This window comes from Callithrix jacchus, chromosome 12 (assembly GCF_049354715.1).
Source record: "Callithrix jacchus isolate 240 chromosome 12, calJac240_pri, whole genome shotgun sequence".
Lineage (NCBI taxonomy): Eukaryota > Metazoa > Chordata > Mammalia > Primates > Cebidae > Callithrix > Callithrix jacchus.
In genome coordinates, this window is record NC_133513.1 from 39,212,593 (window position 1) to 39,225,447 (window position 12,855).

General features: G+C 37.5%; 1 pseudogene across 1 annotated transcript in view; it reads right to left on the reverse strand.

The window, feature by feature from the left end:
- LOC128928089 (serine-rich coiled-coil domain-containing protein 2-like) overlaps positions 1–12,855 on the reverse strand; it is a 69,136-nt pseudogene that overhangs the window by 8,039 nt on the left and 48,242 nt on the right. The window contains exons 10-14 of the transcript XR_013524373.1: positions 12,094–12,194; positions 8,956–8,991; positions 6,074–6,125; positions 5,182–5,295; positions 4,124–4,290 (exon numbers count right to left, since the gene is read on the reverse strand). The product of XR_013524373.1 is annotated as a serine-rich coiled-coil domain-containing protein 2-like (transcript). The remainder of the gene's footprint in view (positions 1–4,123; positions 4,291–5,181; positions 5,296–6,073; positions 6,126–8,955; positions 8,992–12,093; positions 12,195–12,855) is intronic.

Sequence of the window (12,855 nt, forward strand, 5' to 3'; positions counted from 1 at the left end):
CTTCCTCCCTCCCTCCCTCCCTCTCTCTCTCTCTCACACACACACACAGACACACACACACACACACACACACATTCACTCACACAAAGAAACCAGTTTACAAATTGATGACAGTAGTGATTAAGAGAACTTTAGGTTCTGCAACTTTCAAATGACGTTCATTTTCTGTTAAATCCTTTACTAAAATGGCTACTAGCAATATCACCATGACAATTCAGTTTATACTATTGGCAAAGTGGTAACTTAGCAGCCATTTGAACAGCAACCAACCATCACTAGTCTCTTCTTGGTTACAAGAAGCCTCATTTCAACTGTAAATATACACTGTGGTAATTCTGAATGAAAGTCTTTAAAAATTTTTTGGGGTAGATTGTAGGTGTACATATTTATGGGGTATATATAATTATTTGATACAGGCCTATAATGTGTCATAATCATAGCAGGGTATATGGAAAATTAATCGCACCTCAAGCATGTGTTTATTTATTTATTTATTTATTTTTTTTACAAATAATTCAATTATACTCTTTTAGTTACTCTAAAATGTAAATTAAATAATTCTTAACTGTTGTCACCCTGTTGTGCTTTCAAATACTAGATGTTATTTATTCTTTCCAACCAAATGTGTGCACCTATTAACAATCACCCCTTACTCCTCTCATCCTCCATACTACTTAGCAGCAGCTGCAAACAATTCTCCTACTCTATATCTTCATGAGTTAAATTATTTTAATTTTTAGTTCCCACAAATCAGTGAGAATAGGTGAATTTTGTCTTTTTGTGTCTGGCTTAGTTCACTTAACATTTCCAACCACGTTGTTGCAGATAACAGGATCTCATTCTCCTTTGTGGTTGAAGAGTGCTCCATTGAGTATATGAACCATTTTCTTTAGCCACTCATCTGTTGATGAATGCTCAGAATGCTTCCAAATCGTGGCTGCTGTGAATAGTGCTGCAACATACATGAGAATTGCAGGTATCTCTCTGACATACTGATTTCCCTTCTTTTGGGTTTATACACAGCAGTGAGATTCCTGGATTATGTGGTGGCTCTATTTTTAGTTCTGAGGACCTCCAAACTGTTCTCCATAGTGGCTGTATTTAAATTACATTCCCACTTACAGTGTACAAGGGTTACCTTTGCTCTATATCCTCACCAGCATTTGTTATTGCCTTCTCTTACAATAAGAGCCATTTTAAGTAGGTGAGATGATCTCTCATTGTAATTTTGATTCGCATTTCTCTGAACATCAATGATAGTGATGTTGAGTATCTTTTCATATACCTGTTTGCCATTGGTATGCCTTTCTTAAGGAGTTTTCAAACACGTCTCACTTTGTCAATCAGGTTGGAGTGCAATGGCAGAATACAGCTCACTGCAGCCTTGACCTCCCAGGCTCAGATAATTTTCACACCTAAGCCTCCTAAACAGCTGAAATTACAGGCACATGCCACCAAGCCGCCTAAAGTGTCCTCTTTTCAGAAAGGTCTATTCAGGTATTTTGCCCATTTTAAAAATCAGATTATTTTTTTTTCTATGGATTTATTTGAGCTCCTTAAGTATTCTGGTAATTAATCCCTTGTCAGATAGTTTTCAAATACCTCCCCCCATTCTGTGGGTTGTCACTTCACTTTTTTCACTGTTTCCTTTGTTGCGCAGAAGCTTTTTAACTTGATGTGACCTAATTTGCCCATTTTTCCTTTGGTTGCCTGTGTTTATAAAACATTATGCAAGAAATATTTGCCTAGTCCTATATTGTGGAGAGTTTTCCCAAGGTTTTATTTTAGTTTTGTATTTGAGGTTTTAGATTTAAAGCTATTTTTAGTTTTCTAAAAGACAGAGATACTGCACTACCCAGATAGTCTTGAACTCCTGAGCTCAAGCCATTCTCCCATCTTGGTCTCCCAAAATGCTGGGATTACAAGTGTGAGCCACCACGCCCAACTTAGATTTACATCTTTAATCCATTTTGATTTGATGTTTGTATAAGGTAAGAAATAAGGGCCTGGTTTCATTCTTCTGCAAGTGGATATCCAGTTATCCCAGCACCCCTTACCGACTGACTGTCATTAACCCATTGCATGTGCTTGGCATCTTCATAGAGAATGAGGTCACTGCAGATGTATGAATTGGTTTCTGGGTTTCTATTGTGTTTCACTGGGCTACGTGCCTGTTTTTAATCACAGTGCCATGCTGTTCTGGTTACTACAGGTGTAGAGGGTAACTTGAAATTAGATAATGTAATTCCCCCAGGTTTGTCTGTTTATGCTCAGGGTTGACTTTGGATATTCTGAGTCTTTTGTAGTTGCCTGTATATTTTAGGATTCATTTTTTTTACTTCTATTTCTGTGAAGAATGTCATTGGTTTTTGCAGAATTGTGGAGGTTCCATGTTGGTAATCTGAGATCAGACCTGAAGGAATTCTCTAGATTAATGGGCCCAGACTCGCTTCTTCACTTACTTTCCCACAAATGAAGTCTGTCTCTCTGTGCTAAGCTGCCTGGAGCTGGGAGAGGAGTGATACAAGCACCCCTGTGGCCATGACCTCTGGGACAGCATTAGGTCTGTCCAGATGGCACTAGGAGTTGCAGTTCTTGTGACCTAAACAGTCTTTCGGGTTTATTAAGGACCCCAGATTATTTTATCCCATGGCAGCCAGGCTTTCATCACTCAAGTTCCAACCATGGAGATGAATAATTCCCCTATTGTTGGGGCTAGTCTAAATGTTTTTTCTTTGGGTGCATTCAGCTTTGTTTTGCTTTCTGCTATGACAAGGCAGGACTGAGTTCAGGCAAAGTCCTGCAGCTGCTGTGCTTTCCCTTCCCCAAGCATGTAGCCTCTCTCCTTGCCACAGGTTCAGTGGTGGCATCAACAATTCAAGACGGTCTTTTCTACGCTGTTCAGTCACATCATATGAACATTTAAATAATTTTCAGTTCTTATGGAGGTGCTTTTTTATTTAGATAGTTGCTAAAGTTGTTATTCCTGTGGGGAGCACAATTGGCAGAGACTTCTATTTGTGACTGCATACATCCTGAATCACAGTCTTATCTGGAGTAATAGGCAAATGTAAAAACAAACAAACAAAAAACCTGAAATACTAAACCTCTTGCCACAGCCTGAGGATCTTCATCTTCATACGCTTCATATGCTTCCATGTCATCAAGAGGTGTTCCTTCAGATTTTCCTAAGTGTCATCCACAAAGCCATTTTCGCTGTCTAGCAGACACTGTGAGAGCATGTCCTGGAAATGCCTCCCTGGTGCACCCTACCAACCAGCTCCAAGACCCTTCCCTTTACAGCAGTCATGAGGCCAGACTGAAAGACCCATGAAGCTCCTGTTTCAGTGTCATGTTGCCGTCTATGAGCAACCCTCATGATTTAGAAAGATTTCTTGCATTCTCACAGATAACTTGGGGCCCTTCAAGTGCTGCTGTGGTTGCATTAATGCCCTGGGAACCTCCTGAGTGTGGTGAGCATTGGGTGATGCCCCAGCAATGTTTCTCAGACTGCCTGAGGGGAACACTGGAACTTCTAACTCATCAGCCCAGTGATGCAATGCTCCTAATGGGGAGAAAACGGGCACAGGGAACTGTGGCTATTCCGTATCTCAAGGTTTCTATAAAACGGATCTTTAGAGAAAAGTGGGAGAACACTGGCAAACGCAAATACGCAATGTATGGCTCAGGGTGAAGCTATACTTCACAATGCAGAGGCCCCAGACCTGTCAATGGGCAAACAATTATTTCAAAGACCAGATGTGCGCTCCTCACAAAGAGACTAGAACTTGCAGACAGCTTGTAAAAGCCATAAGAAAATTGACTGTACTATTATGTTTCTCATTGTACACTGGTATGATATTTGCCAAAAACATTCACCAGAAAAATACTTTTTCATTTATGAGATTATTACAATGGCAATTTACCAAGACCCAACAATGAATAGTGAAAAATATGAACTATTCTTCTAAAACTGGGGAGAAAAAAAGAGTGGTGTTTATGCCCATTCTTATTATCTGCATAATGTAACCTTTAAAAGTATTTCTCAAAGTGTTCAAGTTTATGGGAGCAAATAAAGTATTCAAAAATGGTTAGAAAGTTCACAAAAACCATACAAACTTACAGATCGTTAACGGTAGTTTTCTCAAAGCGCCTGCATAAGTCCCTATTGCACACAGCCACATTGCTCCGAACCTTGATGACAACAAGAATGGCTCCGAGGATAATCCTCCTCCAGGTGGCTGAACAAATGTAGATATGAGCATACTGTATAAGTCGTTGAATGTACACCTGCAAAACAGCATTGGCCTTTGATTTAACTCAGTTTAAGTGCTGTGATAAGAACTCTTATGAAAAAGCAGAATACTTCTGGTTTTGACCAGAAAGATGCCTTTTATTCTTATGTTCGACAAAGACTTTGTTTCATCAGGTTAAGTAAGGGGCCATATCACAATCACAGCCCAAATATTTCTGCTACCTACTCTGCCCACCAAGGTAGATTAACACATCCAAGGAACAATGAACTGAGGGCAGAAGCTCTCATCACAACATACATGAGAATTGCCTGGGGATACACCCTGGGACTCAGCTTAGACCTACAATGGCATGCATTCCTGCCCATGAACCAGATGGTCTTGTTACTGTTCTTCATTCCAAGCCCTCCACATGCCCTGGATGTGAGCACACTGCATGTGCATGTGTGCACTGAAGTGTGGGGGGAGAAATCAGAAATCCCTCCTGCTGCCTTTAATGGCAATTGTTCTGTAATCATAAACCCAAGGCAATATTTAAGCCATAATGATGATTCAACTCTAATGTGTGTATTTCCTGTCATAAGTTTCTCTTAAAGTTCTTAGATAATTTCAGAAACCTATTTTCACTTAAAATCAGGAACATACTACCCTGTTTACAAGATCAATTTCTTTCTTTTTTTTTGGAAATAGAGTCCTGCTCTGTTGCCTAGGCTGAAGTACACTGGCTTAATCTTGGGTCACTGCACTCTGCCTCCTGAGTTCAAGCAATTCTCCTGCCTCAGTCTCCGAAGTGGCTGGGACTACAGGGGCATGTCACCATGAGTGGCTAATTTTTGTATTTTTGGGTGAGACAGAGTTTAACCTCGTTGGCCAGGCCGCTCTACAAGACCAATTTCTAAAGATGCTTTATAAATAGGAAATATCTTACCATACTTATGATGGCGTCAGCAACCTTTAGCCTTTTTACATATAACACGGTACGTATAAATTTGTAAATCATTGTCTCTGAAGGATCATACATAATGTATTCTTCTGTTCGGTGCTGAAAGAAGAAAGGATGCAATGTAAGTATCCATTGAAGAGAAAACCTGAAGTGCTCTTAAGACAGCAGTGTTCACATTTGTGCCCATGTACCATTTACAATGATTTTGATTGGTGAGAAGTCTTTCATTTTTTACAATATGAACAGTGGGATCTTAAAATACCATAAATAATTTAATACTCATCAACATTCACTTAAAAATCATATGAGCTAAAGGGCAGAAAATTTTTTTTCTTTTTTACTCTTTGCCCCACATAATTCTGTCTAAATGTAAGCTACCCTTAGGCTTTAATGTCTTACTGATGGCATGTCATTCTCTGCAATAAACTTTGAGAAAATACAGTTTCCTGTAACCATGAGGCTCTAAGCCTACGCTGTTAAAAACAATAGTCACTAGCCACATGTGGCTATTATGTACTTGAGGAAGTAAATTTAAAAATTTTTATAACATGAAGGTTGATATAAATTTAAATTATTTTTAACTCTTCATAAATGTCATGCTTCTGTGTTAAAAGTATTTACATATACTCATATTGCTTGATGCTACTAGTAACTGTCTTTTAAAAGATACATTTTCTGTTATTTTGATAGATTTACTCATACTAGTTCACTCACTAAACAGAGCTACAGATCAGTTCTTATTCTAACACATTCTTTTTACACCTAAGAGGACTAAATGCAACACGAAATGGGGAAAATTTAAAGACAGCTTTGACATCAGTATGAAAGAAATACAAGTCTATGATAAAAATACAACCTCAATAAAAGTGCCACTTACTTTCAATGGGTATACATGTTCATCAAATACTTTGTAAGACAGATATCCTTCTCTATAAAATAAGAATGTGCATTACTTCAGAAACTGTTAATATCTTAGCATAATACCTGTTTAGTATAAAAATGCCTCCTATGTGCTTTGGTGTTTACTTCACCAAAGCAAACAGTTTTTACAAATTATTCTCCTGGATCCCGCCCTGCAGAATGTTTTCTGACCTCTTCCTCAGCACATCATATCCTGCACTGTGAAGTCTTTTCCACAATAACCAGTCAGAACTGCCTATAGGTATCGACCCTCCCTAACAGGCAATGGCAATACACCAAACATATTTTCTCTCTTCTTCACCACCTGAAACACAAGCATGTTTTACAAAGCAGTAGTGGTGGGCAATAAAGTCTTTAGAACTTTCATAAATGTAAACGTGATTCCGATTTCCTAGCCTCCTTTCTTTTTAGTCCTCTGTAGTATACTTTCATGATGAATTTATTTATTTTCTGTTGTTTGGATTAAAAACTCATCTGCCCTTTTATTTTAAAAGAGGCTAGTCTGATTAACTTTAAACTTTGTAAAACTAATGCATTGTGCCTGTGTGATAAACCAGTGGTTCTCCAAATATACTCTGTGGACCTCTGGGGATCCCGAAGACCCTTTCTGAGAAAACCTAAGAGGTCAACACTGTTTTTTTCTTTGTTTTTTGTTTGTTTGTTTTTGTTTTTCTGAGATGGAGTTTCACTCTTGTTGCCCAGGCTAAAGTGCAATGGTGGGATCTTGGCTCACTGCGACCTCCGTCTCCCAGGTTCAGGTTATTCTCCTGTCTCAGCCTCCTGAGTAGCTGGGATTATGGGGTGCCTACCACCATGCTCAGCTAACTTTTGTATTTTTAGTAGAAATGGGGTTTCACCATGCTGGCAATGCTGGTCTTGAACTCCAGACCACAGGTGATCCATCTGCTTGGCCTCTCAAAGTGCTGGGATTATAGGCCTAAGCCACCGTGTCTGCTGAACACTGTTCTGATAATCATACTAATTCAATCTCAGAAAGTTGATACAATTTTTTTTTTACTTGAGAAAGTAATACAAAGACACTGATGACTTTTTCATAAACACCAGCCATAACTGTATAAAAGCAAAAATGGATAAAACTGCTGGTTTCTCAGCCTAAATCAAGGAAGTGGTACCAATTACATTGATGGTAATTCTGTTCTTTATTGTCCCTTACAGTTAAAAAGCAGTCTAAAATACTTAAGAATGTCTTTGTTGAGGCGGTAAAAATTAATGGTGTTACTAAATCTTGACATGTCTCTTCAATATTCTGAATCAGTAGAAAGCTAAGAAGAAGCGCTTCTGCTGACTGCAGTATGGTTGTGTTTAAGAAAAATTCATGATTTAATTGTGAGCGGAACAATCACTTTTTTCACAGATCATCATTTTTATTTAAAAGTACTACTGTGCCGGTGCAATGGTTCACACCTCTAAAATCCAAACCCTTTGGGAGACCAAAGCAGGTAGATGGCTTGAGCTCCATCAGAAGTTCAAGAGTAGCCTGGAAAGCGTGGTAAAACTCTGTCTCTACCAAAAATACGCAAAAATTAGCCAGATGTGGTGCCACACCTCTGTGGTCCCAGCTACACAAAAGTTTGAGGTGAGAGAATTGCTTGAGCTGAGATCATGCCAATGTACTACAGCCAAGTGACAAAGTGAGACTCAGTCTAAAAAAAAAAACAACTACCATTATCAAAAATAAATGAATATGTGTTCCCAATGATAAATTAAGCTTTCCTGAGGACTTTGAAAATCTCGCTCCTTCTACTGTCGGCTTGACAGCTTTTCAACACTTAAAGACTTTTAAAATAATATTGGTGGTTATAAGTGATTTTTGACACAATAAAACATAAACCAATATATTCCAAATAACTAACGCATGATAGTATAAATGCAAGTATGGGGGAAAAGATCCACTTACCATGCAAGACAGATTAGTGAGAACTGATTTTAAAAAGTAGCACTTGTCAAGTTTTCACTTATTATTAAACACCCACAGCTGTCTCAAAGCTTGAAAAATGCACCTTTTACCAACTACATATTTGCATGAGATTAGGTCATGTCATTGCTTCCCTTTTTTGACTACAGGCATGCACTATCAAGCTCAGCTGTTTTTTGTATTTTTAGTAGAGACGGGTTTCACCATGGTGGTCAGGCTGGTCTCAACCTTCTGACCTCAAATAAATCTGCCTGCCTTGGCCTCCCCAAAGTGCTGGGATTTCAGGTGCCTCCCACCACACCTGGCCATCTTATTGCTTCTTAAAGCAAATTGCAAAGAAAGACTTAGAGAATCCAGCTGTCTTCTATTAAGTGTGACATTCGGGGTTTTCAATAATATAAATACATGACACACTTTTTACTCTACTTTTTGTTGTAGAAAATCTATTTTCTCATTTAAAAATCTATGTTAACAATATTGTTCTCAAGGAGTATTTTCTGTTGTCACAACCTGGGTCATGAGTTACTACTGACATCTACTTGGTATAGGCCCCCAGTGCCGCTAAACTTTCTGCAATGCACAGGACGGTCCTTGTGACAAAGCGTTATCTAGATCAAGATATTAACAGTGGTAAGGCTGTGAAATCTAAACTAAAAATATATTTTGAAAAAAAATCTCAATTTTATAGTATAAAATTAAAATTAAATATAAATACATACTCTTTGAGATTCCCAATCATTTAAGAATTAAAAGTGTTATGAACCAAAGAAAACACAAATAATTTGCTTGGATATTTTAGTAGGCCCGATACAGCTCTCAATGTCCAGAGCTGTGACCTAAAGAGCTTCATAGCTTGCAAAGTAATTAGCCAGAATAACAAGACAGTTTTTTTAAAAGCTCACCTTTTCTTGATAAAAAAATATAAGTCCCAGGCGACACTGTGGAAGGAAAAACATTCAATATAACAATAGATATTATCAATTGTTAGGTCTGAAGACATTTTTTTTTAAAAGGGTGTGGTGGAAACTCTCCTAGAGGCCCTGAAATTAAAACCTTGTCGTTCAGAAAAGTATCATAAAGGCACTTTGTTTTCATTTCTTGGGTTTTAGCAAAAATATGAGAATAAAAATGCAAGGCAATACAATACCCTGTTAGAAAACATGTTTCTGCTGATGATTATAATTTATAAATAATAACATATTTCCCTGTTATATGTTCTTCTACCCACAAAACCTTTAATCACATGCAATTTATTTTATGTATTTATTGTGTGACCCAGAGTCTTCCTCTGTTGCCCAGAGCAACCTTGGCTCACCACAACCTCCACCTGCCGAGTTCAAGCAATTCTCATGCCTCAGCCTCCCAATTAGCTGAGACTACAGGTTGGTGCCACTATGCCCGGCTAATTTTTGTATTTTTAATAGGGATGGGGTTTTGCCATGATGGTCAGGTTGATCTCAAACTCCTGGCCTCAAGTGATCTGCCTGCCTCAGCCAAGTTCTGGGATTACAGCTTGAGCCACCACACCCTGACTCATGCAATTTATATCTATGGCTTTTGCATAATTATTAGAAAATATATCAGTAAACATAAGCTCACATGACATCAATAATAGGTACAGCAATCCTAAAATAAGCAGTGCTAACAAGGTAGTGTAGCACGATACAGTGTAATATCAATGGCAGGTATCTTCAGTTAGTTTAACGAAATATTTATGAACACACAAAACTCTTCAGATATATGTAACTGTATTCCTAAGTTACCCACTGATGCTCTGTTTCAGAAAACAAGAGGTTCTCTTACATAAGTTATGTGCTTCCATTTGCCCTCAGTGTCTACAATGAGGTTCAAAATAACTGAGGGAAGGCAAATCTCAATTTTAATAATAGGTCAATACAATATCAGCACTTTTTAGAAAGCCTGTAACATTAGCACTTCAGAGGGATACTTCTATAGTGTGTTAAGTAGTTTTCATCGCTGAAAAAATTTTAAAATCACAGAATTTGAAGTTATATGCTGGACAGGACCAATGACCTTACAAGACATTTAATCCAACACTAATTTTACAGGTCAGGGAAACAAATCTTAAAACTGACTTGCCCAAGGTCCAAATAGGAGCAGTTTCTTGCCCTAAACTCGAATTAGGCAGTGGCTCTAAATTTTGCTGCACATTAAAATCACCTGAGAAGACTTAATAACTGCCTCATTTTCAATAATTAGCATTGGATATAACTTTGGCCATCAGGGTTGCTGGTAAAAGTTTCCCAGGTGATTTCAATGTGCAGCAAAATTTGAAATGATTGAGTTGTGATGAAAATCAGAACCTTCTGGAATGCTTTTCTTCACATAAAGATGCTATGTTTTCCTAAAAGGCTTCTCAGTGCCTGGAGAAAGAGGGAAAGTGGAGATTGGAGGATACATGTATTTATTTGCAGACATGTATTTTGAAGACAAACTTTGCAAAAGTGATCCCAATGAGTTCCACCTATCCCACTGATAACAGTGCACTACTAATTTGTGATGAACGTTTTTCAAAATCTTTTCCTGAAGCCAATTTGCCCTATTAATTTGCTCAATAAACCTCTATTTCACCAAGAGTGAATACACCAAATGATCATCTCAAACTTGCTGATGGCAAATTAAAACTTACTTTACTTTTAAAAGTAGACTTCTAAAAATTAGAAGAATGAGGAAAAAAGCATGAAATTTGTTTGAACAAGACTATCTTCAAAGCTACTTTGGCATGCTATGCTAACACATAAAAATCGCTTGCATTCAAAAGCAGCCAGGGACTTTAGCCAAAGTAGTTTTTTTGTTTTTATGCGCAAAGATTTAAGAGACAGCCAGGTGTGGTGGCTCATGCCTGTAATCCCAGCACTTTTGGAGGCAGAGGTGGGCAGATCACCTAAGATTGAGAGTTCAAGACCAGCCTGACTAACACGGAGAAACCTCAACTCTCCAAAAAAACAACAAAAAAACCAAAATCAGCTGGCTGTGGTGGTGCATGCCTGTAATCTTAGCTACTTGGGAGGCTGAGGCAGAATTGCTTGAACCTGGGAGGTGGAGGTTGTGGTGAGTCAAGACAGTGCCATTGAACTCCAGTCTGGGCAATAAGACAAGAGGAAAACTCCATCTCAAAAAGAAAAAAAGAAAAGAAACAAGAAGAAAAAAATTGAAGAAACTTGGCTGACTACAGACATTTAGTGATTACTCAATAGGTCCCAAAGCTCAGCACCTAAGACATAATTTGATTCCAATTTGTGCTGAAACAAAATTTCATCTCAACTATTGTTATAAGGGAGGGAGAAAAGTGACATTATTATGAGTGTAAACCTGCCATTTTTAATTAAAGTAAAAGTTACTGAAAATTGAATTTGCTAAAAAGGCTAGTGCATTCAAAACAAAATTGTTTATAAGATAGCTAGTTATATTTCTAGAATGAAAAGAAAACTTAAATATAAGGACATTAATATTCTAAATTAGCACGTTGCAAACTGTGCTCTAAAAATCAACACTCATAACCAAGGAGATGATAATAATGTACCATGGACAGCCCCTGTGGTGATGGTGTTGGTGGTTGTTCCTTTTAAAAAATAAACTTCATCCAGAGTGCTCTCAAAGTGCATCTTTGTGGCCCATGAGGAGCTCATGCACGATGGGAGAAATTCAAATGCAGATACACTGTGGTGCCAGAGGAGAAAAAACTGTTCCTTCTTCTAAGACTAATGTCCAAAGTAGTACACATTGACTGAGGCCTGCAACGCATTGAAAAACTAATTTTTCATAAAAAACATTCAATAAAGACAACCTATTCTTCTCACTGCATTCAATATTCTTTTAAGGCATAAAAAAAAGCAACACCTTTTCTGAAATTGCTTATTTGCTAAGAGATTTTTCCTTCCACCATGATGTAGAAGATGAAAAGAGAAATTGATACTTAATATTTAGAATCTGGTATCAACATAGAGTTGACTCCAATTTCTTAAACTGGTTGAAAAGGACAATCAAATGGCTGAAATAATTTTAATAGTTGTACTCACGATTTTAGTGTCGTTTCAAAATGAGGGCAGCTGGCTGTGCTGTCTTCAAGGAAAATTGTCGAGCATGAACTGAATTTCAAAGACAAACGATCCATATATATCTAAAGAAGAAAGGAAGGATAAGGTAAACTTATCAAAGTGTGTTTCTTTTTTCTCAGTTAAAATGTCAAATGACGAAGCACTAAGATATTTCTTACACTCCATGAACTGCCTGAGTGTGATATCATGTGCACTGTATAGAAAAACCAGTGGAGGCTCTTAACTTCCAGAGGTGATATTGAGATATGGGTTAGAAAATGCTGCTCTTAATATGCTACCTGTCATCAAACCTAACAAAGATTTTATGAATTCTCTTTCTAAATAATGACAAGAGTTTAAAATACAATTTGTTTTTTCTACCATGATATAAAGCAGCTGAGAATTTCTATTAATTTATTACAATAAAATGTATTGTATTAAATAATACTGGTACAAGAGAAATTTATTGTAATGAATACACGACTAATGTATTTACAAACTTACTAATCCTACTATTATTTCAGGCAATATGGTGACAAAACAGGTGTTTCACATTCAGAGATTCTGTGTGCCAGGGTTGCTAGGCCACCACCAAGTGAGGAAGCCATAGGTTTCTCTAGTCCTGTTTTCTTATGTGGAGGATAAAAAGATTATCACTGAAATATTCTCTCACACCCTGAAAACAGATAACAACTTAAAAAATTTAACTTTCACTTCATGTTTAAATAAGACTGCCATGACATG